This window comes from Papio anubis, chromosome 6, assembly GCF_008728515.1.
Source record: "Papio anubis isolate 15944 chromosome 6, Panubis1.0, whole genome shotgun sequence".
Taxonomy (NCBI): Eukaryota; Metazoa; Chordata; class Mammalia; order Primates; family Cercopithecidae; genus Papio; species Papio anubis.
In genome coordinates, this window is record NC_044981.1 from 162,086,264 (window position 1) to 162,113,575 (window position 27,312).

The window sequence follows — 27,312 nt, forward strand, 5'->3', positions numbered from 1 at the left end:
CTAAAAATAAAGAGTCCCATAACAGAAGAGCCTCATCTACCACCGCAACATCTCATCCCACCCTGTCCTGTTGGCAACAATTATTGTTCTATGCTAGATGACAGAAAGCCATGGGAAAAATCCTTTTTGTAACCAATATATTTAAAACAGACACTAAGATCAGGATATACTAAGCAAAACAGGTTAGTAAGTTTGTCCTTGGGTCAGAGTCTTTTCATTCAGTCCTTTTCTCCACGGTCCCACTGTCCGTTTCTCTTTTCACTAGCCCCCAGCCTCAGCATCCTCCGTGGGCTTGGACAGTGACAGCAGAAAGTGGGGCCATAAATCAATCAAGTAAGGCATGCTGCAAACTCAGGCAGAGGTGGGCCTTGGCCCACCCCAATCTTTCTCATGCCTCTTTCTCAACCAAGTGCCCTAGGAGGCAGCTACCAGCCCATGCGAGTGGGCTCTGGGGAATAATCCACATGTCTTCTTTCAGTCTCTCCCAGGGGAACTTCGATTCCAGAGAAAGAAATGTAGCACCAGAGTGCCCTTCCACATGTGCAATTTCAGTCACTGTAGAAACTGAGTGGGAACAGCATTTTTGAGCAGGAAGCTAAGTTTTAGGGCCCAGCATGTGGACAGGCCCCTTCCAAGGTCCTGGGAATGACCTCAGCGATGAGTTCACATTATCATGTTTTTGGGAAATTTGAAAACGTAAGGTACTTTTGTATTCTTTTCCATAAGTAGGGCACCCATATGATAAAAAGATCAAGCCCCCAAAAATCCAGCGGTCCTAAATCATATCTTGTACAGGTGTGAGGCTCAGGAGGGTCCCTCATGCCTACCTACTTGATGGGTTTGTAAGTAGACAGCCTCCTCTCAAAGTCCCTAAAAACAAAGAGTACTATCACTGAAGAGCCTCATCTACCACTGCAACATTTCGTCCCATTCTGTCCTGTTGGCAATAATTATTGGTCTATGCTAGACAGACTACATAAAATCTAACCTAGTTTGTATTACATTTTCTTCATGTAACATCAGAAGTTCTTTTCCCCACAATATGAAAGCAAAATTAGGTTAAATTTTAGAAGAGGGAAAATAAGAAGTGAAAATATGTTTTATTTTAAAAACAACAGGAAAAGTAGTTACTAATGATGCACACATTCTTTTCAAATATATCTGGAACCAACTTTGACAAGCTATGGGCATCTTTTAGAAACTATATTGTCCAAAGACTCTGCATCAGTAAGCGTAGACTAGGGGCCATGAAGCTCCTCCATACGATTCTATCATCCAGTCATGTTGAGGAACCTCTGCAGGAGACGTCTGCAGTTCTATCCCCTAGCAACTCTTTAAAAACTCACTGGTGCTTTATCATATTTTAGCATTGTCCTTTAGCCATAGAAGGCCAAGGCCACTGTAACACACATGTTTGTAAGCAGGAAAGAGTGAAAACGTAGAATCAGAGAAATAACATTTAACAGCAAAAATGACACTTCTAACAATTCATTTTGTAGTTGAAAGGCACCATAGTGAAAACATAGGAAATAGCCATAATAAAAGGCTTCTGAGTAATAGAGGAAAGTCTTCCAGAAAGCATTCGGTTCTTAAGATATATTGTTATTTCCTGAGGTACCCTTTAAGTCTCTCCTAAGTGGCTCAGGTGAAAGGCCCCGCCGAGAATCTAGGAGGGGGCAGTGTCCCAGTGAGGCCTCTGGGGAGGGCCCATGCTCTGTGTCCCGTGCACAGAGCGACTGCACCGTAGTCATAGGCACGATGACCCCTAATGGTATTGACAATGGAGAGAAAGGGGGCAAGTTCAATGACGTATGTGTTATTTCTGAAGTTGGTATTTTTTACAACGACAAAAAATCGGCACTAACTTAAATATGTATCCACTAGGGAATGGATGAATAAAAGGTGATATATGCAACAACTGAATGCTCACCCTCAATCTGCTGAAACAGGAACAAAAACCACGGGACTGATCATCCAAACTGGAGCTATTTCCACTTGTCTAACCCAATGCTTACAAATCATGCTCTTTCTAGGACACATAGAAAATGTAACAATCAGACACACACATAAAGAAAATACTTAGGATTCACCAAGAAAAATATATAACAAAGAAACAGGGAGGCCTTCCTCTGCCACCAAGTCTAAAACTTAGGTTCTATCCTAGCACCCATTTCTTCTCATTTGTAATCTTTATCAGCAAATGTATTTTGTCAGTAAACTCTTAACAGTAAATTTCTTTATGACTATCCATTTAATTGTCTTCATGGGTCTGCAGTAAAGCGCTGGGAGGTTAGGGACCATTGTATCCCCAAGGATAATACAGCACCTAGCAAACAGCAGACCCCCCACCCTGCCATAAATACTTCCAATAAGTGAATCATTGACCATAGTTTCAAGAACCATTCACATTTTGATACCTTACAAATACTCAGCTCCAGTTCATCCTCCTGGTACAGCTGAGTAGCTGACATCAGCCCCTTCTGGTCCGGCTGACTAGCTGACATGCCCACATGAGTGTCCACAAGTTACCTGAGAAGCTACATGCACAAGACTCCACTTACTCTCAAAAAAAAAAAAGGTGTTACTATACTGTCTTTTTTTTTTTTTTTTTTTTTGACGAGGTTTCACCGGGTTAGCCAGGATGGTCTCGATCTCCTGACCTCGTGATCCGCCCATCTCGGCCTCCCAAAGTGCTGGGATTACAGGCTTGAGCCACCGCGCCTGGCCACTATACTGTCAAAAGCATACAGAGATAGCTACACAAGAGCGTCCTGGATAACATTACTTGTAAAAGTAGATATAAAGAAATAACCGGAAGCCTCCTACATGGAATGGGATACAACTTACCCTTTTACACTAAGGTGTAAAGCAGATCTCTTAGGTGCTTCAGTGGAAGGCTGGAGGGCTGCTTGCGCTATGTTACTAAACACAAAAGGAAGCTGCTAAGGGTACCGTTCTGTTTAAGATGATCATTACACACACATGTCGCTTTCAATGTAGAGGGAAAAAATTAACAGGGTCTTATGTGGGTGGTGGAATTTCTTAGCTTACTTTGAAGACTTTCCACATTGTTTGAGTTTTTCAAGTGAATAATTCCTACACAGAAAGCTGGACAGTTAGAAAACAAAACAATAAACTTTCTCTATTCTCAAACTGTATTAAAAACAACTCTCCAGTCACCAAATTAGAAGTGTGGTAGCTCTCCTGAACCCCCTTCGTTGCCTCATTCATTACATTTCATCACGGGAATATGTCTTATGAAATTTCATTGCTTCATTTTGCTCATACCTGTTCTCTTTCCATCTCCTCTGCCTGAATTTAAGCCTTCATCATCTCTCTCTACAGCAGTCCACAAGCTGGCTTCCTTTCTTTCATCTGTGACTCCTGCCAATCCTTGACATTGTTTCCATGCTTCTGGAACCCATATTAAAAAACAAAACAGGCTGGGCGCGGGGGCTCATGCCTGTAATCCCAGCACTTTGGGAGGCTGAGGCGGGCAGATCATGAGGTCAGGAGATCGAGACCATCCTGGCTAACACAGTGAAACCCCGTCTCTACTAAAAATACAAAAAATTAGCCGGGCATGGTGGTGGGCACCTGTAGTTCCAGTTACTCGGGAGGCTGAGGCAGGAGAATGGCGTGAACCCGGGAGGCGGAGCTTGCAGTGAGCCGAGATTGCGCCACAGCACTCCAGCCTGGGCGACAGAGCGATACTCCGTCTCAAAAAACAAACAAACAAACAAACAAACAAACAAAGCCACACAGCTCAGAATGAGCCCTTCCACTCATTCTGAATGGCCTGTGCAGTCGCGTTCAGCACAGCACATCTCCCACCATTTCTCCCACAGCGCTCCGCATTGTTCTAAAAATAAAGTTTCCTGTAGTTCCCAATGTTTCACGGTTTGTTCATGCTATTTCTCTTAACCTGGAATGTATTGCCCTTGTCCTCCAGTCAGAGTAGAATTACTTCTGTTTAAGAACTCAAGTCAAACACCACCTCCTCCTCCACATCACTTTTCTGCTCCTTTTCCCTCAAGCAAGTCTCTGGCTCCTTCCTTTGTGCTCTGGGTGAATCTTCCACTGAAGCCACACGGAAGCCACACACAAACTGTCATTTGTGGCAGGCTGCTAAGTGCCTAGGGCTTCAAATGCTTTGGCACATGCAGTGCTACTACTGTTTTGAGGTAGCTGGCCGTCGACATCTTATAGAAGTTAGAAATGTCCCGATTTTTGGAATAGAAGACAGAAAGGTTGGAGAGTGGGGAGAGAGACACTTGTCCAAGACCACATAATGAAAGAGACAGGTTTTGATTCTAAATCTTTCTAGCATCCACTGTGCTCTACAACCTATATTAATATGTCATTGTACTCACTTGCTTGAATTTCTCCTTCTCCCTATAATATCCTTATGTTCTCATGGACAGGGATTATTTCTGATTCATCTTTTGATCCTCAGACCTAGTACAGAGCTGGGCACACAGCAGGTGCGTGGGGATGTGGTGTTGAGTAATACAGCCAAGGGAGCTGGGGAGAGTGCAGTCATTAGGAGTCACCCAGTCTGACCTTGAGCAAATTATTAACATCGCGAACAAGCAAAAAAACATAAATAAAGCACCAGCCACACAGTCTGGGACACAGTAAGTTCTCAAAAATACTACCAACAATTACAGTAACACTGAGGAAAGAGAAGCTCATTAGAGGGGCATGTGTCAGTCCGTCAGAGCTAAGTGTTGCTGAAGTAATAAACTATCCCAAGATCTTAGTAACTGAAAACACCCAGGATTGGTTTTTCACTCACTGTCCACATCCATGAAGTTCGGAGGAGTCTCCTTCCTCTACCTTGTACTCACTCAGGAACGCAAGACCAAACGCCACATGGAACAGCACTGGCTACCACCGCAGCCGGGGATGGGAGCGTAGGAAAGTGTGCATTGCCTATTAAAGACTTCCACAAGTCAGTGATACACCTCACTTCCTTCCACCTGCTATTGATCAAAGCAACTCACATCATAAACTTGCAATCTTACCTCATACCCAGGAGAAAAACCAGAAAGACCACATCACTAATGACTACAGTGGGAACAGAGAAACATATCTTAAGAGCAGGGAAGTGTACCCGGTACAGCAAGTAGGAGACTTCGGGTAGGCACAAAAATTGTAAAAAATGTCAACAGATAAAACAGTAAGTCAGGTATGAGGAAAATCATCTGCAGCTTGGTGGGACTGGACCATGGAGTGCGTGCAGTACGTGCAGGAGCCTAGGTGGAAGAACAGGCTGAGTCAGGTTGTTAAGGACTTTTCTGCTCTGTTACTAATCATAAGAGGGGTGGGAGCCCAGAGGATCAACATGATAATATCTGTTACTGAATAGGATCACTCTGGCAACAACTTAGGGCTCTTCATATTCCAATATAATATATACATTTATCTTAATATACTTATTCTGTTGTTACCTTGTCATTATCTAGTTTCTTGCTTCCCAACTTGGAAGAAGTTTTGTTAAAAATGCTTTCAGAATACTTACTTCACTTTTAAAAAGAACGTACTGAACTTTCAGAAATCCACTGACCGCAGGGCCTGACGGTGCTAATGATGCACAGGTCTCCTCTGCACAAGGAGCATGTATGACACACCCAATGCCTTGAGTTAATGTGGATAGCAATGCTTTAGCTGCAATTACACCCGTGCACAGCATAATGATGTTTTGGTCAACAAGGGACCAAAGATATATGAGATGGTCCCATAATAGTATAACGAAACTTAAAAATATTTATGGACTGATGATGTGGTAGCCTTCCTAATGGTGTAGCACAACACGTTATCTTTTTAATGTTCAGATATACTTGGCATACACAAATATTTACCACTGGGTTACAGGTGCCTGCAGTATTCAGTACAGTCACATGCTGCATAGGGATGGCAGCCTGGGAGCATCAGGCTACACACAGAGCCTAGGCGTGTGGCGGGCTGTACCATCTAAGTTTGCTAAGTGCACTCAGCGATACACAATGAGGACGTCACCTAGTGATGCCTGTCTCAGAAGGTATCTCCACTGTTAAGCGACACATAACTGTATTTAAATATCAAGACAACAGTTTCAGAGCCTGATGCTGGGCAGCTGCAACGTGAAAAGAGTTTCATGTATGTGAAATGTGTCTCCAAATGAGTTGGATACCATTTTGGAGATTCATTCAGTTTATAAGGATGAAATGCAGCACAGTTTTAACGGCATCGACTTTAGACAGCTCTCCATCACCTATGTATCTGCTATCATCCAGAATCCAGATCTGATGTTCAAGCGGGCCCTGAAATCCCCGTCAACGTCAGTGTCACCCCATCACACCCAAGTCTCTGGTCCTCAGCTGAGTTTGCAGAGCACAGAAGGGGGAATGACCCACATGAGTCTGTGCTGCATGATGAGATGATGCCACAGTGTCCCTCCCAGGACTCATATTACTATTCTAAGAACAGTTATTTTAATGAGAGTATTGCTTTTGCTCCCATAAATGAAAACTTGCAGAACTTTTTAATACAATGCCCAGCTTGTAGACAATGAGCCCATTGTGGTGGCCAACCTCATGGACACCTCTCCTCTCCTTTAAATGCCTTAAGAAGAAGTGGCCTTCAAAACTTTTCTGTCTAAGTTCCACCTCTATTTACGAGAAACCATAAAACAATAGAAAGATCACATTGCACAAGGAATCAGAAAATCTTTTTCTGGTTCAAGTCCCTGTCCTTAAATTCGCATGTGAACTTTAGCAAGCGGCCTAAGTTCTCTGCAAATTACCTCACCTCAGCTCTCCTCTCTATAAAAGAAGGAACACTACTAGTCTACCTTAAGAGACTTCCAATCGGGAGAGCTGCGGGCCTACGTCAGCGTTAAAGCAAATCCTAATGCTATTCCTAGCCCTTGCTTCTGCTTGTCTCTCTCAAAATAGTGTTTCTTTCCACTGAATAAAATTCCAATATGTTTGTTTTTCAAAAGATCCTTTTGACTACAAGAAACAAAAGCCCAATTCATACTAACAAGCAAAAAACCAAAAGGTAATTTATTGACCCATGAAGGAGTCACCTGGACCTGTGGCAAACTGTATATGAAAAGGAAATATATGATTGTTGTACTAAGCCATTGAGAATTTCATAGCACTTGTTACTGAATGGGAACCTCACCTGTCCTGACTGATAAGCTGACTTCTTTCTAGGACTGAAAACATATCCTCCCCTGCTTACCAACCACAGTGAAATGTGAGAACTGCTTCTCCAGGTTGTCCTCCTGCCAGGCCTGAGGAAGGGCTCTGATGAGCCTTACCGTGGTGGAATCCCAGACCTCGATGAGTGGATACAACCATGTACCAGGCCCACACCACGTGCCTTCCAAAGCGCCATGAGATCTGAGGCTGTGCCCAGAAGGAGCGGGGAAAGCTGAATGGAGTGTGAATAAGCAATAATGGCTACCGTCCAGAGAATTCTCTGTCTCTCAACTAAACCTCTCAGCAGTCAATCACCTGCTAAGCCTATCGGCATCCCTGCTGTAGCCATTACACATTTTCATTTCCTTGAAAACACACAGGAAAATCCTTCATATACACAAATACAACTTTCTGTAAGAAAATCTGACACAATGTTTGGATTAAACAAGTTATATTTATTGTATACAACCATAAGTATAATGAAGATAATGTACTGTTTAGGTTTGATCTCTTTCATTCAGCAACAACTCTCTTATCCAGCCAGTGAAGCAATTAACCAAATTCAATTTGAAAACTATACTGTCATCAGTAATAACTTCAAACAACTTCACTGGTTGCCAGTACTGGACACCACCTTTCCCTGCTTCTTTTACACACTTCACACATCCTCATCTCCCTCGTGATGAAACACATATGTTACCTACATGCAAAAGACAACTCAAATTTCACTTAGGGTTTAAAAAAATCACTGTATAGTGAACAATCATTATTAACGACTAATATCTACAGAAGCCCATCCATGCTAACCTGCCTTTCATAAATGGTATCTAGACCAAATGAGATTTATATCGCTCAGAGAGTAAGAGAAAGTATGTTTTTGATGGAAAATATTTGCTATTCTCCTATCACTCTCTAAACTATGGCAACCCTAGGGGAGGATCTTTTCTTTCATCCCCTTCCCCAACCCAGCAAAATGTAAGCAAACATCAGGTACGCTCTGCTCCTTAATCCCACACACTTTTACAACAGTCCTCACTTTAGAAAATGATGTGAGAAATAAACACAGATTCTTTTTTTCTCTTGAGACACAATCTCACTCTGTCACCAAGGCTGGAGTGCGGTGGCATGATCTTGGCTCACCACAACGTCTGCCTCCCAGGTTCAAGTTCTCCTGCCTCAGCCTCCGAGTAACTGGGATTACAGGCACCCGCCACTACGCCCGGCTAATTTTTGTATTTTCAGTAGAGACGGGGTTTCGCGATGCTGGCCAGGCTGGTCTCAAAAGCCTGACCTTAGGTGATCCACCCACACTGCCTCCCAAAGTGCTGGGATCACCGGCGTAAGCCACTGCGTCTGGACATATTTTTGTCTCATGTTGAGACGAATACAAATTACAGTATACTTCAAGAAACAGTACTAAAATAATGCAAGACATATCTTTCCAGCAAGAATGTCTCACCTCACCACATGTCTTTCTTAACTATAAACACACCTAAGTATCAACACACCAAAAACCGGAATCTTAGTGTTTTGATAGGGCATAAATTCAAAAATGTGATTCATAAATAACATAAGAACTATTAGTGAGTTCTTTAACATTTGGAGTCAGTAACAATGTTTATAGATGAAAATACATTCAAATTTGATACATCAAATATTTAAAATGAACAGAAAAGCATAATTTCTCTTTAGAGGATAGTTTCTTTTTTATTTTAACCAACTTTGCTTCACATAGGCATACTTTCAACTGGAAAACAAATCCCTTATTTTGATTCTATCCCTTGTATTATATAACAAAAGGTTATGTTAGTTTTCCAACAGAAACGGTCTTTAAAAGAGTAATTCTATATTTTTTTGCATGTGTTCAGGTTTTTTTTTTAATGTATCACATTCCATAATCCAGTATTCAATGGACCAAATACTTGATTATAATCAAGAAATTGCCTATTAGGGGACACCCAGGAAGTCACAGAATTTCAGAGGTTATAAAACACTATTATTCAGACAGGCGTGGTGGCTCACCCTGTAATCCCAGCACTTTGGGAGGCCGAGGTGGACAGATTGCTTGAGCTCAGGAGTTTGAGACCAGCCTGGGCAACATGGCAAAACTCCGTCTCTACAAAAACACAAAAATTAGCCAGGTGTGGTGGCACACACCTATAGTCCCAGCTACTCGGGAAGCTAAGGTAGGGGGATTGCTTGAAACAGGAGGTTGAGGCTGCAGTGAGCCAAGATTGCACCACTGCATTCCACCCCGGGTGACAGAGCAAGACTCTGTCTCAAAAATTATAATAATAAAATAAAACACTATTTTTCAAAACTAAGTGTGAAATTACCTAAGTGATTGTCACGATGTAGCACTGAATTCTTCTTCTGAATAGCAATATTCAGAAGACAGAGTAAAAGAACAAGTTAAAGGTAGAGTAATACTTTAACAAATATACTCCAGCCCTTATTTCCCTCTCCAGCTTCAGACTCCAACATTAACTGCTAATACCAACTTGCTGTCTCTTATCTGTCCAACAAGCACTTCAAAATCTCTTGACCCAAAACTGAACTCAACATCTCCCACCCCAAACCAGCCCTTCCTTCCTCCTCCATTCCCTTTTTCGCAGACAGTCGCGCATCATCCACCCAACTGCCCACACTCAAAACTGGAGGCCAGCATGGGACTCTGGCTCTGCTCCCACTTCTGCCGTGTGCAACCATTAAGCACCAAGTTGTACCGATTATGCGGCTCAGACATCTCGCAAACATTTCCACTTACTTTCACTTCTTTTGTCAGCTACTAGCTCCTAAACACTTTGCTGGTTTAGTCCACCACTCTACTGACTACTCTCTGCCTTCTTCAGCTGTTTATAACGGCCAGAGCAATCCTTGTAAACTGTGAATTTAATGTAATTCCTCATACTCTCATTCTTAAAAAACTTTAGTCAATCCTCATATTTTTGGATAAAGTCAAAACTGTTAATATGGCTCCTAAAACCTCCAAAAATCTGACCCCCAAGTCACCTCTTCAGCTTCACCTCCAACCACCCACCTTCCTAGGATAACTCCAAGCAAGCAGGTATTGATGTCCAGCTCCAGGAACATGCCATGCGTGCTTCTCACATCTGTCCTCACACGCCACTTCCTTCCTCTTCTAGAATATCTATCCTCCTGCAACGCCATCTCCATCCCAGCCTGGTTAACTTTACTTGTCGTTTAAACCTCACTTTAATATGATTAATTCCATCAAAGATTTTCCCCAACACAGCAAGCCTGCATTAAGTGTTCTCAATGTATCCTATCAGGACACAAGACCTATCTTTATTTTGTTCACTGTTGTATTTCCAGCATCTAGCAGAATTCTTGGCACATAGTGGACACTCAGAAAAAATCTGAATGGCTGATTAAATGGCACAAAATGGAGAAAACATTTTAAAATCTTCAGTCTCACTGACTCTCCTGATCAAATAGAAGTAAGGAATGCTGAGTACAGGGGTCATTCACTACAAAAAAAAAAAAAAAAGTAGTAAGAATCCAAGCGAAGTGTTAAACCCATTGAGCAGAATTTATAGAAATACATGTAAAATAAGCCGGGTGCGGAGGCTGACACCTGTAATCCCAGCACTTTGGGAGGCCGAGGCGGGCAGATCACAAGGTCAGGAGTTTGAGACCAGTCTGGCCAACATGGTGAAACCCCGTCTCTACTAAAAAATTAGCCGGGTGCAGTGGTGGGCACCTGTAATTCCAGCTACTCAGGAGGCTGAGGCAGGAGAATCGTTTGAACCCGGGAGGCGGACGTTGCAGTGAGCTGAGATCACACCACTGCACTCCAGCCTGGGTGACAGAGCCAGACTCCACCTCGGGGAAAAAAAAAGAAAAAGAAAAGAAATATGTGTGAAATAAGTCATTTAATTCCATTCATTATTTTTAGATAAATCACATTTGGTAACTTTACTGAATCATAACAATTATGTACATCCTATCAATTTAAATCTGTCAGTTTTCTAGAAACACATTTTATTCATATACTCTGAACAAACTGAAAAATATTTCTAACACCAAAGTGATGAAAATAAGTCTGCATTTTTCTATGTGTGACACATAGAAGCAAAAGGCGAAGATGATCAGTTGATGACGAAAGCAGTAGGATATTTGCACTTTGTTAGGTTTTTCAAAAGAAGAAACTTTTTAAATGATAAATCATTTAAAAAGTAAATCATTAGATATGTGAGTCTGAGGTCCTTTTAAAAATGATATATTGAAATATTTAAAGAAAGTTTTATTTTAAAAGTCCTTTTCATAAAGTAATAATTTATTCATAATAATAAGTTATTTGATCAGTTTAAATTAATTTTACTCAGTTACTACCCAGTTTATTTTACTGAAATTCGCATGTGTTTTCACACTCCCGCTGCTTCTCTCAGCTGTCACACAGCATCCACTGTGAGACTGCACCATGTCAGCCCTGCTGTGGTCACTTTCATCTTCTGGTTCCTATGATCTAACCTCATGTCCTCATTGGGTTTGCACCATTACAGGGGAATGCATGAATCCACACCCTGAAGACCAGAACGGAGGGAAATAAAGCTAAATCTATTTTTACTGATTCACATTTGATACTTTAAAGCCCTGATTTTTTACCCACAAATTAAAATTTTCTTCCTTCAGTTTTATGCCCAGTTTACAGTTTGCAAGTATTTACTTCCTAGTAAGTTGTTTCAACCTAATTCCTCTGTTTTCCTTTTCAAGTTCACAGGAGGCATTTTCCAAGTCAGTTGTGTTTCCGTCTCCTACTTGGCCCTATCCACGTGACACAGGGTGCAAGGCCACAGAATTAAACGTGAGCAGTAGCTGCCGGTGTATCTCCTTTCGTACCCAGAATCCTCCCAGGAACCAACTGATAAAACGATTCTGAAAATAAGAGCTCCCTGTGTGAGAAAGGGAGGAAACTTCCCTAACCTTATTTAGCCAAGAAACAGTGTAAGTCCCCAAGGAGCAGTCTTCAGCAGCCATTGCATGATTTCATGAAGTAGCTGCTCCTTGACAGGCAGTAGTAAAACACTTAAAAAAAAAAATTCCATGTTTTCCTTCAAGTAGCTGTCACTCCTTTAGAAAAACGTTTCTTTAGGTCTACAGCCTAAAGGAAGGGTAATCTTTTGCGAATTTTTCTAAAGTTTGTGTTAGTCAGATTAAACAATGTACAGGTAATGCACATGGACAGGCCGATATCATGTTAATGCCTTTGGCCTGGATGCAAAATTAATATCCTACAAGCAAATTATTATACAGCCACTGAGTTTCAAAGACTAGCTTCTTCTAGCACAAATGAATTATTGTATTCATAGACTACTTATAATAATCAGTTTTTCCTGAGCCCAAAATCTCAAAATGCACTAGTTTCCTACTCAAATAGATGAAAATTAGAGCTGATCTCTATTCAACAAACAGAAAGGCACACATGACACTGTGCACCACCAGTTTTCACAAAACATTTAAAACTCTGCACCAAAATTTGGGAACAGAGAATTTCTTGGTGTATTTTACTGAAAATATATATATATTGTTTAATTACACTGGCAAGCTTCTCTTGAATGAATGCAAAATGAGTCAATGCTATTTCTGTATTGGATGTCCAGAATCAAAGCTATGGGAAAACCTTCGAGAAAATATATCTTAATACTAGAGATATTCTCAATAATGAAAGAAAAGACTGACATTTCCTCAAATACACAGTGCTTTCTCCCATGTAGTTACCTTTAACATCCTTAAATGGAAATGCCAGGAGAAGCTCTGAGACAACAGTAAGTACAAAAAAGCCCAAGCGTCCATTCATTCTTAGCAAAGGAAGAGTTACTTCCTGTCACCTCACCCATTCAGCGAGTGACCCTTGCAAAGGCCACATACCCAAGTAAGCAATGCCTAAAAATCAGGAAGAGGGACGGCTTTACACATTACATTGATCGCAGTGCCATACCCTTAAGTTCAATATGAACTTTAAAAAAATAAATAAATAAAAGAGTTGGAGTCTCACTCTGTCACCCAGGCTGGAGTGCAGTGGCGCGATCTCGGCTCACAGCAACCTCGCCTCCCAGGTTCAAGCAGTTCTCCCACTTCAACCTCTCAAGTAGCTGGGTAATACAAACAACTAAAATAAGCCTTTACATCTGATCAGCCATGAACATGAAATTATCAATCAGTGTTAAAGTAGGGGAGGTGGGAGTAATGGGGACCTTGTTGGGGTGGTGCTTGTTGGAAAGACTGCTAATAGAGTGAACACTGATCCCAGTCTGCCCACTCGAGACTAAAGAATTTCCCAGGACATGGGACTTGTGGTGCCAAGACTAGGAAAGTCCCAGTTGGTCAGTCCCAGCACACAGATGTGACTAAAGCACTGGGACTGAGCAAAGATAAAGGTTATCACACACAAAATCAATCATAAGAGCAGGGTAAACCCAACTGACCTTCAACTTTGAGGACACATATTTATTCTAACAGCTCTCAGTGGTAAAGTCAAGTGTCAACAGTGAAATGATCACACAAAAAATAAGGCTTCTTTTCCCCCAAGCAGATTATACATATTAATTAAATGGTAGAGAAGTCAGGCACAGTGGCTCACTCCTGTAATCCTAGCTTAAGGCCAGGAGTTCAAAACCAGCCTGGGCAACGTAGCAAGACTTCATCTCTAAAAGCTAGAAAAATTGTCCAATCAAAGAGGCAGAGAAGAATCTAGTGACACTGCTTCTCTGACAGCAAAAATAACTCATTAAACTATATGTATTTAATATATGTACACATTTTATGTGTGTGGTTTAAATGTGTATTTGTTACACTGCTGAAAACATGCATAAGAAACCCCCAATCCAACATAATTGTGTAGTAATGGGATTTTTTTCTTTTTTTTTTTCTTTTACCCTGTGTTAATGTAACAAGAATTTAACTTGCAGACTACAAGGGTAATAAAGAAATGGGGAAAATTCACCCTCTAATAACAATTCCTAGGTCTAAAGACTAACAGCCTGACACTGTATCACACCCCAAACCAGCACATTCGACAATCATGAAAGAGGCATTTGGGAATTTCCAGAGGTGGCCACGTGTCCACCATCTCCATCAGCCTTCCTCTTGTCCAGGCTGCAGTTCACACTGACATGGCCCGCCCACCTTCAGGAGAAACCAAGACATTAAGGAAACAATGATCTCCAGCCAGGAGCAGGATTTACACAGCCCTTTCCCGTATGCAGGGCCTCAAAAAAGGGGTCAGGGCCCCCAGAAAAAAATGTCTCAGGCCTCCAACAAGGGGGTAGTTGATACTGACATGCAACAAAGTCAGCTCTGTCTCTCGTCCTCACTCCTGTCCCCTCCCTGTGTCCAGAGAGGGGTGATTTGTACAGCATCCCCTCCTCCTGTGAGAAACCTTGTTCACAAGAGAGTCGCAGCTAAAACTGTGAACTCACCAATGAAATGTGAGCGATGAAATGTGTTGAGAGAGAGCATTAAATGAATGTTACAGAGGTACTAAAAGAGCCCTAGGAGGATGCGCTGGCCGCGGGCTAGTCTCCCGTTCATATGAGAGAAGCGTGTAGTGTAGTCTAGTGTAGTGTAATGTAATGTAGTGTAGTGTAGTCTAGTGTAGTGTAGTCTAGTGTAGTATAATGTAGTCTAGTGTAATGTAGTGTAGTCTAGTGTAGTGTAGTGTAGTCTAGTGTAGTGTAATGTAGTCTAGTGTAGTCCAGTGTAGTGTAGTGTAATGTACTCTAGTGTAGTCTAGTGTAATGTAGTGTAGTCTAGTGTAGTATAATGTAGTGTAGTCTAGTGTAGTGTAATGTAATGTAGTGTAGTGTAGTCTAGTGTAGTGTAATGCAGTCTAGTGTAGTATAATGTAATGTAGTGTAGTGTAGTCTAGTGTAGTGTAGTCTAGTGTAGTATAATGTAATGTAGTGTAGCATAGTCTAGTGTAGTGTAATGTAGTCTAGTGTAACGTAGTGTAGTGTAATGTACTCTAGTGTAGTGTAGTGTAAAGTAGTGTAGTGGAGGGATCGGGGTGTCATCTCAGGAATCAGACAACCCTGGGCCCTCACTCACATGGAGCACCGTGGACAAGCTGCTTCGACCCGCTGCCATTTATAATGGCTACATGACCAGGCAGCTATAAACACTGAGATAAGATGAGATACTTAAGTGCCCAGTCAATGTGAACTTCTAATAACTGACTCTTAGAGACTCCACAGTAAACTTAGAAGTCTCAACCTACAGTCATCTAGATTTCCACAGGGAAGACTATGTTTCAAGAAGCTGAGACTGCAATTCAGCCTTTCCCTACTCATACGCTTCACTCTCCTCCATTAATTGTATTATTTCCCTGTCAATTCCTGTCCTTTAGCTAATAAAGAAAAACTTGACAAGCCACTCCACTTCTGGGCCACGACACATTTTATAATACCCAGAACCAGTCTATATGTTCACAGGAGGATAACATCAAATAAAGCAGTTTTTTGTTTTCTTTTGTGTCTCTCTCCCACCCCCACCCTGCCTGGGCAGTATCTGCACTGCACATGAGAAGGAGATGATGGGAGTAGAAATGGCCAAACAGATGCTTCTCATAAGTATCTGAGTAAAATATCTTGGGACATGTCGAAGCTGAGCAATTTCCCAGCAGCCTTGCAGTTAGGGAGGCTACAAAGCATAACAGGGGGTCTGCAGTCAGGTCGCTGTGGAAAACCTAGCTGTTCCCTTCTTTAGAAACAGCCAAGGAAATGGTGAAGCATTGTGCAGAGCCACTGGAGGCTAATGGAAGAGAGATAAGGGTCAGTAAGGGAATGGGGGGGTGCACTGTGGGGTGGCTGAAGGCAGAGGATGAGGAAGGCAGGTCACTACTTCACATGGTGGCAAGGATCATGGAGGAGCCCAGAACTCTTCTGGACTCTACCTTTGGTTCTAGAGCAGATTAAAACGGCAGAGAAGTTGTGTCTGTCTCTCCAGACAAAAAGGGTAGAAAAGGCTGGGTGGCTCACGCCTGTAATTCCAACCCTTTGGGAGGCCGAGGCAGGTGGATCACGAGGTCAAGAGATCAAGACCATCCTGGCCAACATGGTGAAACCTTGTCTCTACTAAAAATACAAAAGTTACCTGGGTGTGAGAGCACATACCTGTAGTCCCAGCTACTCGGGAGGCTGAGACAGGGGAATCGCTTGAACCTGGGAGGCAGAGGTTGCAGTGAGCCGAGATCCTGCCACTGCACTCCAGCCTGGCAACAGAGCGAGACTCAGAACGAAAGAACGAAAGAACGAAAGAACGAAAGAACGAAAGAAAGAAAGAAAGAAAGAAAGAAAGAAAGAAAGGGGGTAGAGAAAGGGATAGCTGCTCACACTATTAGTCTTTACTCCAGTTCTAATTCTACATGCATTGTCCTGAGTATTTGAGAAAAAAAATTTTAAATGACCCTAATCAAATTTCATCTGTTACTGATGAAAATTATACTGTAAAATGATACATTAAGTTCAGTATATTTTAAAGATACATTCAAAACATTTATAGAACTAAAAAAAAAATGGAATTATGTTCAATGAATCCTCACGTAGCAAATTTAAGCTTTCAAAAAAAAAAAAACTAAGCTGCTTAAACTATTTAAAGCATTGCCTATAACGCTTATGATACAAAATTTAGAAAGTCAAACCTACTCTTTCTGGAATTGAAAAGCCCCTTTCCCCTTCAAAATAGAATCCCTGACAGGCTGCATATGATCGAAATTGTCAGTAAAGAAACACAGGATTGGCCAGGCGCAGTGGCTCACACCTATAATCCCAGCACTTTGGGAGGCTGAGGTGGGTGGATCACAAGGTCAGGAGTTCGAGACAAGCCTGGCCAATATGGTGAAACCCTATCTCTACCAAGAATAAAAAAATTAGCCGGGCATGGTGGCGTGCACCTGTAGTCCCAGCTACTTGGGAGGCTGAGATACAAGAGTCGCTTGAACCTGGGAGGCAGAGGTTGCAATGAGCCAAGATTGCACCACTGAACTCCAGCCCTGGGTGACAGAGTGAGACTCTATCTCAAAAAAAAAAAAAAAAAAAAAAAAAAAGAAACACAGGATTGACATAAAGGACCAAATCCTTGGAACAAAAGTTTCTCCTTCACGTGGTATCACAGCCACTGCTTTTTCACTGTGATGGTTAACTCTACGAGACAGTTAGGCTGCGCCATGAGGCCCAGCTGTTTGGTCAAACACCAGTCTAGATGGTGCTGTAAAGGTATTTTTTAAATGGGATTAACATTTAAACCAGTGGACTCTGAGTAAAGCAGATTACCCTCCATAATGTGTCATCCAATCTGCTGCAGGCCTTTGGAGCAAACACTGAGATTTTCCCAAGAGGAAGAAATTCTCAAGAATTTGAGAAACAGTGAAACACTGGCTGAGGTTCCAGCCTGCTGCTCTGCAGAAACTCACACTCATGGTTGCAGCAGTCTTAGCCTGTTTCCAGACTTGCCGGCCTCCTCAGCCACGTGAGCCACTGCCTTAATGTCAGTCAAGCAACCTCTCTCTGTCTGTCTCTGTATATGTGTTTGGTGACTGTGCATGTGTGCGTCACTTAATGGAAACATGCGAGAAATATCTTGCTAGTTGGTTTCATTGTTGTGTGAACATCACAGAGTGGACTTACACAAACCTATATGGTCCAGCCTACTACACACCTAGGCTTTATGCTATAGCCTACTGCCTCCAGGCTACAAACCTGTACAGCATGGTACTGTGCTGAATACTGTAGACAACTGTAACACAATGGTCAGGATGTGTGTATCTAAACATATCTAAACATAGGAAAGGTACAGTAAAAATAAGGTATTATAATGTTACGTGACCACCATCATATATGTGGGTCCAAAACATCCTTATACAGTGGGTGACTGTGTGTATAGACATGCACACAAAGTGGGGCCGTCGGAAAACATGTTCTATATAAACTTTCATGCTAGAAAGAAGCCCTGTAAAGACAGAAACTTCTTTTATAATCAATTTAGATGCCAAGGGACACTGTCTTGTGCTCTGCCTTTGACAGAGTTTGGAAATCTCATGTTGAATTGTAATCCCCAGTGCTGGAGGTGGGGCCCCGTGGGAGGTGTTTGGACCATGGGAGCAGATCCATCAGACTTTGTGCTGCCTTCATGATAGTGAGTTCTCATGAGATCTGGTCATTTAAAAGTGTGCGGCACCTCCCCCGACCCTTACTCATGCTTTTGCAGGTGATGCACCTGCCCCCGCTTCACCTTCCGCCATGACTGTAAACTTCCTGAGGCCTACCCAGAAGCTGAGCAGATGACAGCATCATGCGTCTTATATAGTCTGCAGACCCATGAGCCAATTAAACCTCTTTTGTTTATAAATCACCCAGACTCAGGTGTTTTTATTTATTTTTTGAGACAGGGTCACCCAGGCTGGAGTGGCATGATCTCAGCTCACTGCAACCTCCACCTCCTGGGTTCAAACGATTCTCCTGCCTCAGCCTCCCAAGTAGCTGGGATTACAGGCACCTACTACCATGCCCAGCTAATTTTTGTATTTTTAGTAGAGACAGGGTTTCACCATGTCACCCAGGCTAGTCTTGAGCCCACGGCCTCAAGTGATCCGCCTACCCTGGCCTTACAGGCGTGAGCTGCCGCACCCAGCCTCAGGTGTTTCTTTATAGCAATTCAAGAACAGCCTAATACAGCCTTTTAACCTATGAATTAATGACAGAGGGAGAGAAAGAGAAAAAAAAAAAAAAAAACAGAGAAACCTAAACATTCTCAAAATGCTATCAAGGGAAGCACATCTAAAACATAAACTTAAAACATAATACAAAATTATTCCTATATTTTAAACTTACTTCAGGAAAGCAGGGCTTGTAGCCTGGACTCTGCAGACTTCAATGCTCACACTGGCTGGGGTCACCAGTGGCCTCTCAGCTGTGGAATCCAACGGTGGGCTTTCCCTCCCCTCCTCCCTCATGAGTAAGCGAGCATTCACCCCCTTACCAATACGATCCTTCTAGAAACACACTCTCTTCCTGACCCCAATCATGAATACGTCCCCAGATTTTTCTCTCTAATTTATATTTTCTAACACCTCTGAAATACCTGTCTGTTCCCATAACTCCACAGCTAGCCTGGTCTCCTCCTGAGCAGCCGCATGCTTCTCTGGTTGCTCTCCAGACATCTCTATGAGGATTTCCTGCTCCCTCCCCAAACCCAAACTCCACAATGGGAAAGTGAATGTATTACTCTCTCCACAAGGCCAAGGCCTCCTCATCAAGCTCTGCTTCTGTCAGTCATTCAATCTGATTCAAAGTCTTGGATCCTCCTTAATGTCCCCTTCTTCCTTGCCACCATATCAGATCAGGCTTTGAGTTGTACCCATCCACCTCTCACAAGAGTTCCCACAAGAACTGTCCCTCCTCCGGCCCAGGCCTCGTGGCCTCAGGCAGGCTCTCTTGGGCTGGCCCTGGCACTCTCTCCAGCATCTGGTCTCTCTAGCTCCCCACCCAAACTATGCACATCAATCTTCCTAAAACACTTCTTGCTTCATGTCATTCCCTGATTCAAAACACTTTTATCTCAGTACATTCTTTATTTTCTAGGTTGATTTGAACATTCAGTTGTCAATCATGCTAGCAATGTTAGGCATTTAAGACTTTAAATTTAAAGAGACAAAACTTTTAATGTAATTGGTCAGCTCTGATTGTCTCTTGCAGCATTTCTCTTTTTTTTTTTTTTTCTTTCTCCTAAGCCCTCCTAAAACTTAACATTCTAATATAAACTAATACCAGTTCAAAATTCCAGCCCCTAAGTCCCGCTGACTCCCACGTTAGGAGTTTTAAATTCTAATCTTGTATAAATGAATCACTGCATGCAGCAAACTCTTCATTCAGCCATTGGAAAAACTTCACTGAGCAGCGACTCTGTACCAGGCACTGCTGCAGGCCCTGGAAGCACAACAGTGAACAAAGCAAACCAGGTTCTTGCCTTCAACATGCTTACAGATGGGGAGTCAAGAAAGTAATATAATAAATAGCACATGATCATAAGTGCTTTGAAGAAAAACAAAGGTCAGTAAAATAAAGGTATAGAGCAGGTGACACAGGCATGAGATGACACTTCACATGAGTTAGTCTGGGGAGACCCGTTGGTAGGGAGATACTCCAGCAGTCCTGAACGCAGGAGGGCCCGGGCTTCAGGTACCTGGAGGAAGAGCTTGCTATGCAGAGTGTTCAGTTAGTACAAAGGCACCAAGAGGGAGTGTGTTCGGTGAGCTCAAAGTGCAGAGAGAACAATGCACTTGACCCAGTGAGAGAGAGAGTGCTAGAGAGATGGCCAAGTGGCAGAGGAAGCCAGCCTTCTTCAGGGCAATGGGGAGGACTCTGGATTTGACCTAATCTGTGAGGAAACCACAGGGCCACAGAAGTGAAACAGCTGACTGGCCCTGTGCAAGGCTCACTCCTGCTGCTGTGTGGAAGGAGACCAGCAAGGAGCAAGGCCAAGGCCGGGAGGCCAAGGAGAGGCCGTCTCACTGGTCTAGGCATGGGCCGTGGGCAGAGCAGTGCAGGTGGCAAAAAGAGTCCCCAAGATTTGCTGTCTGGTGGGGTGTGATACTAGAGTAGAGTCAAGAATGACTTCAAAGACTTGGACCTGAGCAAATGGAAGAACAGGGATGTAATTTTCAGAGATAAGGGAAGAAACACATGGAGCGTAGAAGCGTAAGGTTTGGTTTTGAACAAGTCTGAGATAACTGACTGATATGGTTTGGCTGTGTCCCCACCCAAATCTCATCTTGAATTGTAGCGTGGAAGGGACCTGGTGAGAGGTAACTGAATCATGAGCATGGGTCTTTCCTGTGCTGTTCTCGTGACAGTGAATAAGTCTCACGAGATCTCATGGTTTTATAAGGGGAAGTTTCCCGGCACAAATTCTCTCTTGCTGCCATGTAAGAAGTGCCTTTTGCCTTCCACCATGATTATGAGGCCTCTGCAGCCATGTGGAACTGTGAGTCCAGTAAACCTCTTTTTCTTTATAAATTATGCAGTCTCAGGTATGTCTTTATCAACAGTGTGAAAACGGACTCACACACTAACTTTCCATGGAAACACTGAATACACAGTTTAATATGATTCCTTGAGTTCAGGGGGAAAGTAAAGTTTGCAGATCAACCTGCGAGTTACCAGTTTATAGACAAGGCTGTGGGACTAAGTGGGTGAAGAGAGAGGTTGAAGGCCTGAGCCTTGCAGTCTCTCAACATTGAGAGATTGAGAGGACAAAGAGGGGCAGCAAAGGAAAAAACCAACTCCAGTAGGGTCCTGGGGATCAAAGACACAGTTACCCAGGAAGGAGGGTGCAGCCAGCTTCGTCACATGCTGCTAAGAGGAAATTCTTAGTTCTCTTCCTTGCATAAGAAAGTCTCTTAGATCAGGGAATCACGTTCAGGAAGCCATGCAAAAGTTGAAAATGAAAGTTTTCATGAAGGTGTTTATTCCAGATGTTTTCTTTTTTGGATTAGATGTTAAGATTTCCATTCATTGAATGCATTCATTCTCTTACGTTTCAACATTAACACCTCCATTGTAGAAAACATGCAGATTATTGATGTTAACTCTTAAAGAAAACATTTAAATAAATCTTGCCAAATATAACCATATAGAAAATGTTCAGAGTTAATAAGTAACAGGAAATAACTATTTAAATAGCAGACTTTCAATAACCTAACAAAGAGAGATGATGTTTGGAATATACAATTTTTTGAAAGGGATAATTATTTCCTCTCAACAGAAATCCCTTCGCCAATCTTTCATAGCTTACCTAAAATACCATGGCTGAAACTATTAATGTGTTAGGAAAGAAGACTTTCTTGCCACTAAGGATTAAGAGAGAAGGTAAAAGGCACTTTGCAATTTCCTTCCCTGGTGCGGCTCACTTTCATTCCTATCCACAGTGGTGAGAAGGGGAAAGAAAGCGAGGCCCAGACAGTGGGGTTGGGGGCGGGGAGGGTGTTGAAGGAGCGGGGGGTGGGGTGGACAGGGACAGTTAACAAACACAAAGGGTCATTCTAGAGGGTCCTATCTGGAGCATCAGGGACGTGCTCAGTAGCCCTTCTGGTCCTTCTGGACTGCAGATTTATGACACAGGCTTAGTTTAGATGTTGAGAACTTTAGAAGAGAAGCAACACTTCAGATGGTGACCCAGACTTGCCCCTGGAAAAGCCAGAGTTTAGAGGCAGGAGAAAATGATATTCACTGACCTCTGTCACATCTCTAAATCTGTCCTTTCTGACAGGCAGGATTGGAAGTCCAGGTCACTTCCCATCGGTTCAAAAACTACCCAATTGCCTTAAGTGCACAAAGAAATTCTATTTGAGGCTTTATTTCAAATGCAAGTTATAGGGATGCTCTACTGTTTTTACACAAAACATTAACTATTTGTTGAAGGTCTCACAATGTAACATAATCTGTATGTAACATACAGGCATGAGCTACCACACGTGGCCCTGGTATTTCCACCAGAAAACCAATGCCTCGTGTATTTTAAACGCATATTCTGTTAATGATATATTTTGTTTTTATTTTGTTTCCATTAATACATAATTTTCCCTCAAGTATACTGTTCAACAATCATCGTGCCATATGATTAATTCTTAGAAAGCAAATGGGAACTAAATAAAGATGATGCTAGATGGGCCTAAATGTCCAAAAGCTGCCTAGGGCCATCACAGAAACCACAGAAGATGTAATTGCACACCATCACATGGAGCAGGACAGAGACCGAGCTCTGCGGACGCCCTGCTGCACCCAAGCCACGTGACTTGGGGGAAGAGGGACAAACAGCCTGGGAAATGGGAGTGTCACCTCCAGCTGCTGACAGAGCGGAGTAATCAGCCACCACACACAACACCCAGTTTACAAACGGCAGGGATTTTCATTTTCATTTTCTAGCCACAGACCTGTCCGTACTTTAAGGTGTTAAATGGCATATCGCTAAGTATCTTTATTTTCCAGCACACCCACTGTTTGCAGAACTCTGCAACAGGCAACTGTACCTGTCAGGCAAGACTCTGAACCCAGCAGTCACCTGAATGAAATCTGAGAAGCCTTGTTACCTATCACCAAGTCCAAGCCATAAAGCTGAAGCCATTTACTGGCAAAGTTGCCTCTGTCTTGCATTTGAAAGCAATTTTTTTTTTTTACTGTACCTTATGTTCTAGGGTACGTGTGCACAACGTGCAGGTTACATATGTATACATGTGCCATGTTGGTGTGCTGCACCCATTAACTCGTCATTTATGTTAGGTATATCTCCTAATGCTCTCCCTCCATACCCCCCAGACCCCAGTGTGTGATGTTCCCCTTCCTGTGTCCAAGTGATCTCATTACTCAATTCCCACCTATAAGTGAGAACATGTGGTGTGTGGTTTTCTGTTCTTGCGATAGTTTGCTGAGAATGATGGTTTCTAGCTGTATCCATGTCCCTACAAAAGACATGAACTCATCTTTTTTATGGCTGCACAGTATTCCATGGTGTATATGTGCCACATTTTCTTAATCCAGTCTGTCACTGATGGACATTTGGGTTGGTTCCAAGCCTTTGCTACTGTGAACAGTGCCACAATAAACATACATATGCATGTTTCTTTATAGCAGCATGATTTATAATCCTTTGAGTATATACCCAGTAATGGGATGGCTAGGTCAAACAGTATTTCTAGTTTCAGATCCTTGTGGAATCGCCACACTGTCTTCCACAATGGTTGAACCAGTTTACAGTCCCACCAACAGTGTAAAAGTGTTCCTATTTCTCCACATCCTCTCCAGCACCTGTTGTTTCCTGACTTTTTAATGATCACCATTCTAACTGCTGTGAGATGGTATCTCATTGTGGTTTTGATTTGCATTTCTCTGATGGCCAGTGATGATGAGCATTTTTTCATGTGTCGCTGGCTGCATAAATGTCTTCTTTTGAGAAGTGTCTGTTCATATCCTTTGCCCACTTTTGATGGGGTTGTTTTTTTCTTATAAATTTGTTTGAGTTCTTTGTAGGTTCTGGATATTAGCCCTTTGCCAGATGAGTAGATTGCAAAAATATTCTCCCATTCTGTAGGTTGCCTGCTCACTCTGATGGTAGTTTCTTTTGCTGTGCAGAAGCTCTTTAGCTTAATTAGATCCCATTCGTCAATTTTGGCTTTTGTTGCCATTGCTTTTGGTGTTTCAGACATGAAGTCCTTGCCCATGCCTATGTCCTGAATGGTATTGCCTAGGTTTTCTTCTAGGGTTTTTACGGTTTTAGGTCTAACATTTAAGTCTCTATTTAAGTCTCTATAAGACTTAAATGTTTTCATATAAGGGGTAAGGAAGGGATCCAGTGTCAGCTTTTTACTTATGGCTAGCCAGTTTTCCCAGCACCATTGATTAAATAGGGAATCCTTTCCCCATTTCTTGTTTTTGTCAGGTTTGTCAAAGATCAAATGGTTGTAGATGTGTGGTATTGTTTCTGAGGGCTCTGTTCTGTTCCATTGGTCTATATCTCTGTTTTGGTACCAGTACCATGCTGTTTTGGTTACTGTAGCCTTGTAGTACAGTATGAAGTCAGGTGCCGTGATGCCTCCAGCTTTGTTCTTTTGGATTAGGATTGTCTTGGCAATGCGGGCTCCTTTTTGGTTCCATATGAACTTTAAAGTAGTTTTTTCCAGTTCTGTGAAGAAAGTCATTGGTAGCTTAATAGGGATGGCACTGAATCTATAAAATACCTTGGGCAGTATGGCCATTTTCATGATATTGATTCTTCCTATCTATCAGCATGGAATGTTCTTCCATTTCTTTGTGTCCTCCTTTATCTCATTGAGCAGTGGTTTGTAGTTCTCCTTGAAGAGGTCCTTCACATCCTGTGTAAGTTGCATTCCTAGGTATTTTATTCTCTTTGAAGCAATTGTGAATGGGAGTTCACTCATGATTTGGCTCTCTGTTTGTCTGTTATTGGTGTATAAGAATGTTTGTGATTTTTGCACACTGATTTTGTATCCTGAGACTTTGCTGAAGTTGCTCATCAGCTTAAGGAGATTTTGGGCTGAGATGATGGGGTTTTCTAAATATACAATCATGTCATCTGCAAACAGGGGCAATTTGACTTCCTCTTCTCCTAACTGAATACCCTTTATTTCTTTCTCTTGCCTGATGGCCCTGGCCAGAACTTCCAATACTATGTTGAATAGGAGTGGTGAGAGAGGGCATCCCTGTCTTGTGCCAGTTTTCAAGGGGAATGCTTCCAGTTTTTGCCCATTCAGTATGATACTGGCTGTGGGTTTGTCATAAATAGCTCTTATTATTTTGAGATACGTTCCATCAGTACCAAATTTATTGAGAGTTTCTAGCATGAAGGGCTGCTGAATTTGGTCAAAGGCCTTTTCTGCATCTATTGAGATAATCAGGTGGTTTTTGTCTTTGGTTCTGTTTATATGCTGGATTACATTTATTGATCTGCATATATTGAACCAGCCTTGCATCCCAGGGATGAAGCTCATTTGATCATGGTGGATAAGCTTTTTGATGTGCTACTGGATTCAGTTTGCCAGTATTTTATTGAGGATTTTTGCATCGATGTTCATCAGGGATATTGGTCTAAAATTCTCTCTTACTTTGTTGTGTCTCTGCCACGCTTTGGTATCAGGATGATGTTGGCCTCATAAAATGAGTTAGGGAGGATTCCCTCTTTTTCTATTGATTAGAATAGTTTCAGAAGGAATGGTACCAGCTCCTCCTTGTACCTCTGGTAGAATTCAGCTGTTAATCCGTCTGGTCCTGGACTTTTTTTGTTTGGTAGGCTATTAATTAGCCTCAATTTCAGAGCCTGTTATTGGTCTACTCAGGGATTCAACTTCTTCCTGGTTTAGTCTTGGGAGAGTGTATGTGTCCAGGAATTTATCCATTTCTTCTATCTTTTCTACTTTATTTGCGTAGAGGCGTTTATAGTATTCTCTGATGGTAGTTGGTATTGCTGTGGGGTCAGTGGTGATATCCCCTTTATCATTTTTTATTGCATCTATTTGATTCTTCTCCCTTTTCGTCTTCATTAGTCTTGTTAGTGGTCTATCAATTTTGTTGATCTTTTCAAAAAAGCAGCTCCTGGATTCATTGAGTTTTTGAAAGGTTTTTTGTGTCTCTATCTCCTTCAGTTCTGCTCTGATCTTAGTTATTTCTTCCCTTCTGCTAGCTTTTGAATGTGTTTGCTCTTTCTTCTCTAGTTCTTTTAATTGTGATGTTAGGGTGTCAATTTTAGATCTTTCCTGCTTTCTCTTGTGGGCATTTAGTGCTATAAATTTCCCTCTACACACTGCTTTAAATGTGTCCCAGAGATTCTGGTATGCTGTATCTTTGTTCTCACTGGTTTCAAAGAACATCTTTATTTCTGCCTTCATTTCGTTATGTACCCAGTAGTCATTCAGGAGCAGGTTGTTCAGTTTCCATGCAGTTGAGCAGTTTTGAGTGAGTTTCTTAGTCCTGAGTTCTAGTCTGATTGCACTGTGGTCTGAGAAACAGTTTGTTATAATTTTTGTTCTTCTACATTTGCTGAGGAGTGCTTTACTTCCAACTATGTGGTCAATTTTGGAATAAGTGCGATGTGGTGCTGAGAAGAACGTATATTCTGTTGATTTGAGGTGGAGAGTTCTGTAGATGTCTATTAGATCTGCTTGGTGCAGAGTTGAGTTCAATTCCTGGATATCCTTGTTAACTTTCTGTCTCGTTGATCTGTCTAATGTTGACAGTGGGGTGTTAAAGTCTCCCATTACTGTAGTGTGGGAGTTTAAGTCTCTTTGTAAGTCTCTAAGGACTTGCTTTATGAATCTGGGTGCTCCCATATTGGGTGCATATATATTTAGGATAGTTAGTTCTTCTTGTTGAATTGATCCCTTTACCATTATGTAATGGCCTTGTCTCTTTTGATCTTTGTTGGTTTAAAGTCTCTTTTATCAGAGATTAGGATTGCAACCCCTGCTGTTTTTTGTTTTCCACTTGCTTGGTAGATCTTCCTCCATCCCTTTATTTTGATCCTATGTGTGTCTCTGCACGTGAGATGGGTCTCCTGAATACAGCACACTGATGGGTATGGACTCTTTATCCAATTT

At 42.2% G+C, this 27,312-nt stretch overlaps 1 protein-coding gene across 6 annotated transcripts in view; it reads right to left on the reverse strand.

Moving 5' to 3' along the window:
• PDE10A (phosphodiesterase 10A) overlaps positions 1-27,312 on the reverse strand; it is a 665,278-nt gene that overhangs the window by 273,977 nt on the left and 363,989 nt on the right. The gene's annotated exons all lie outside the window — the stretch shown is intronic.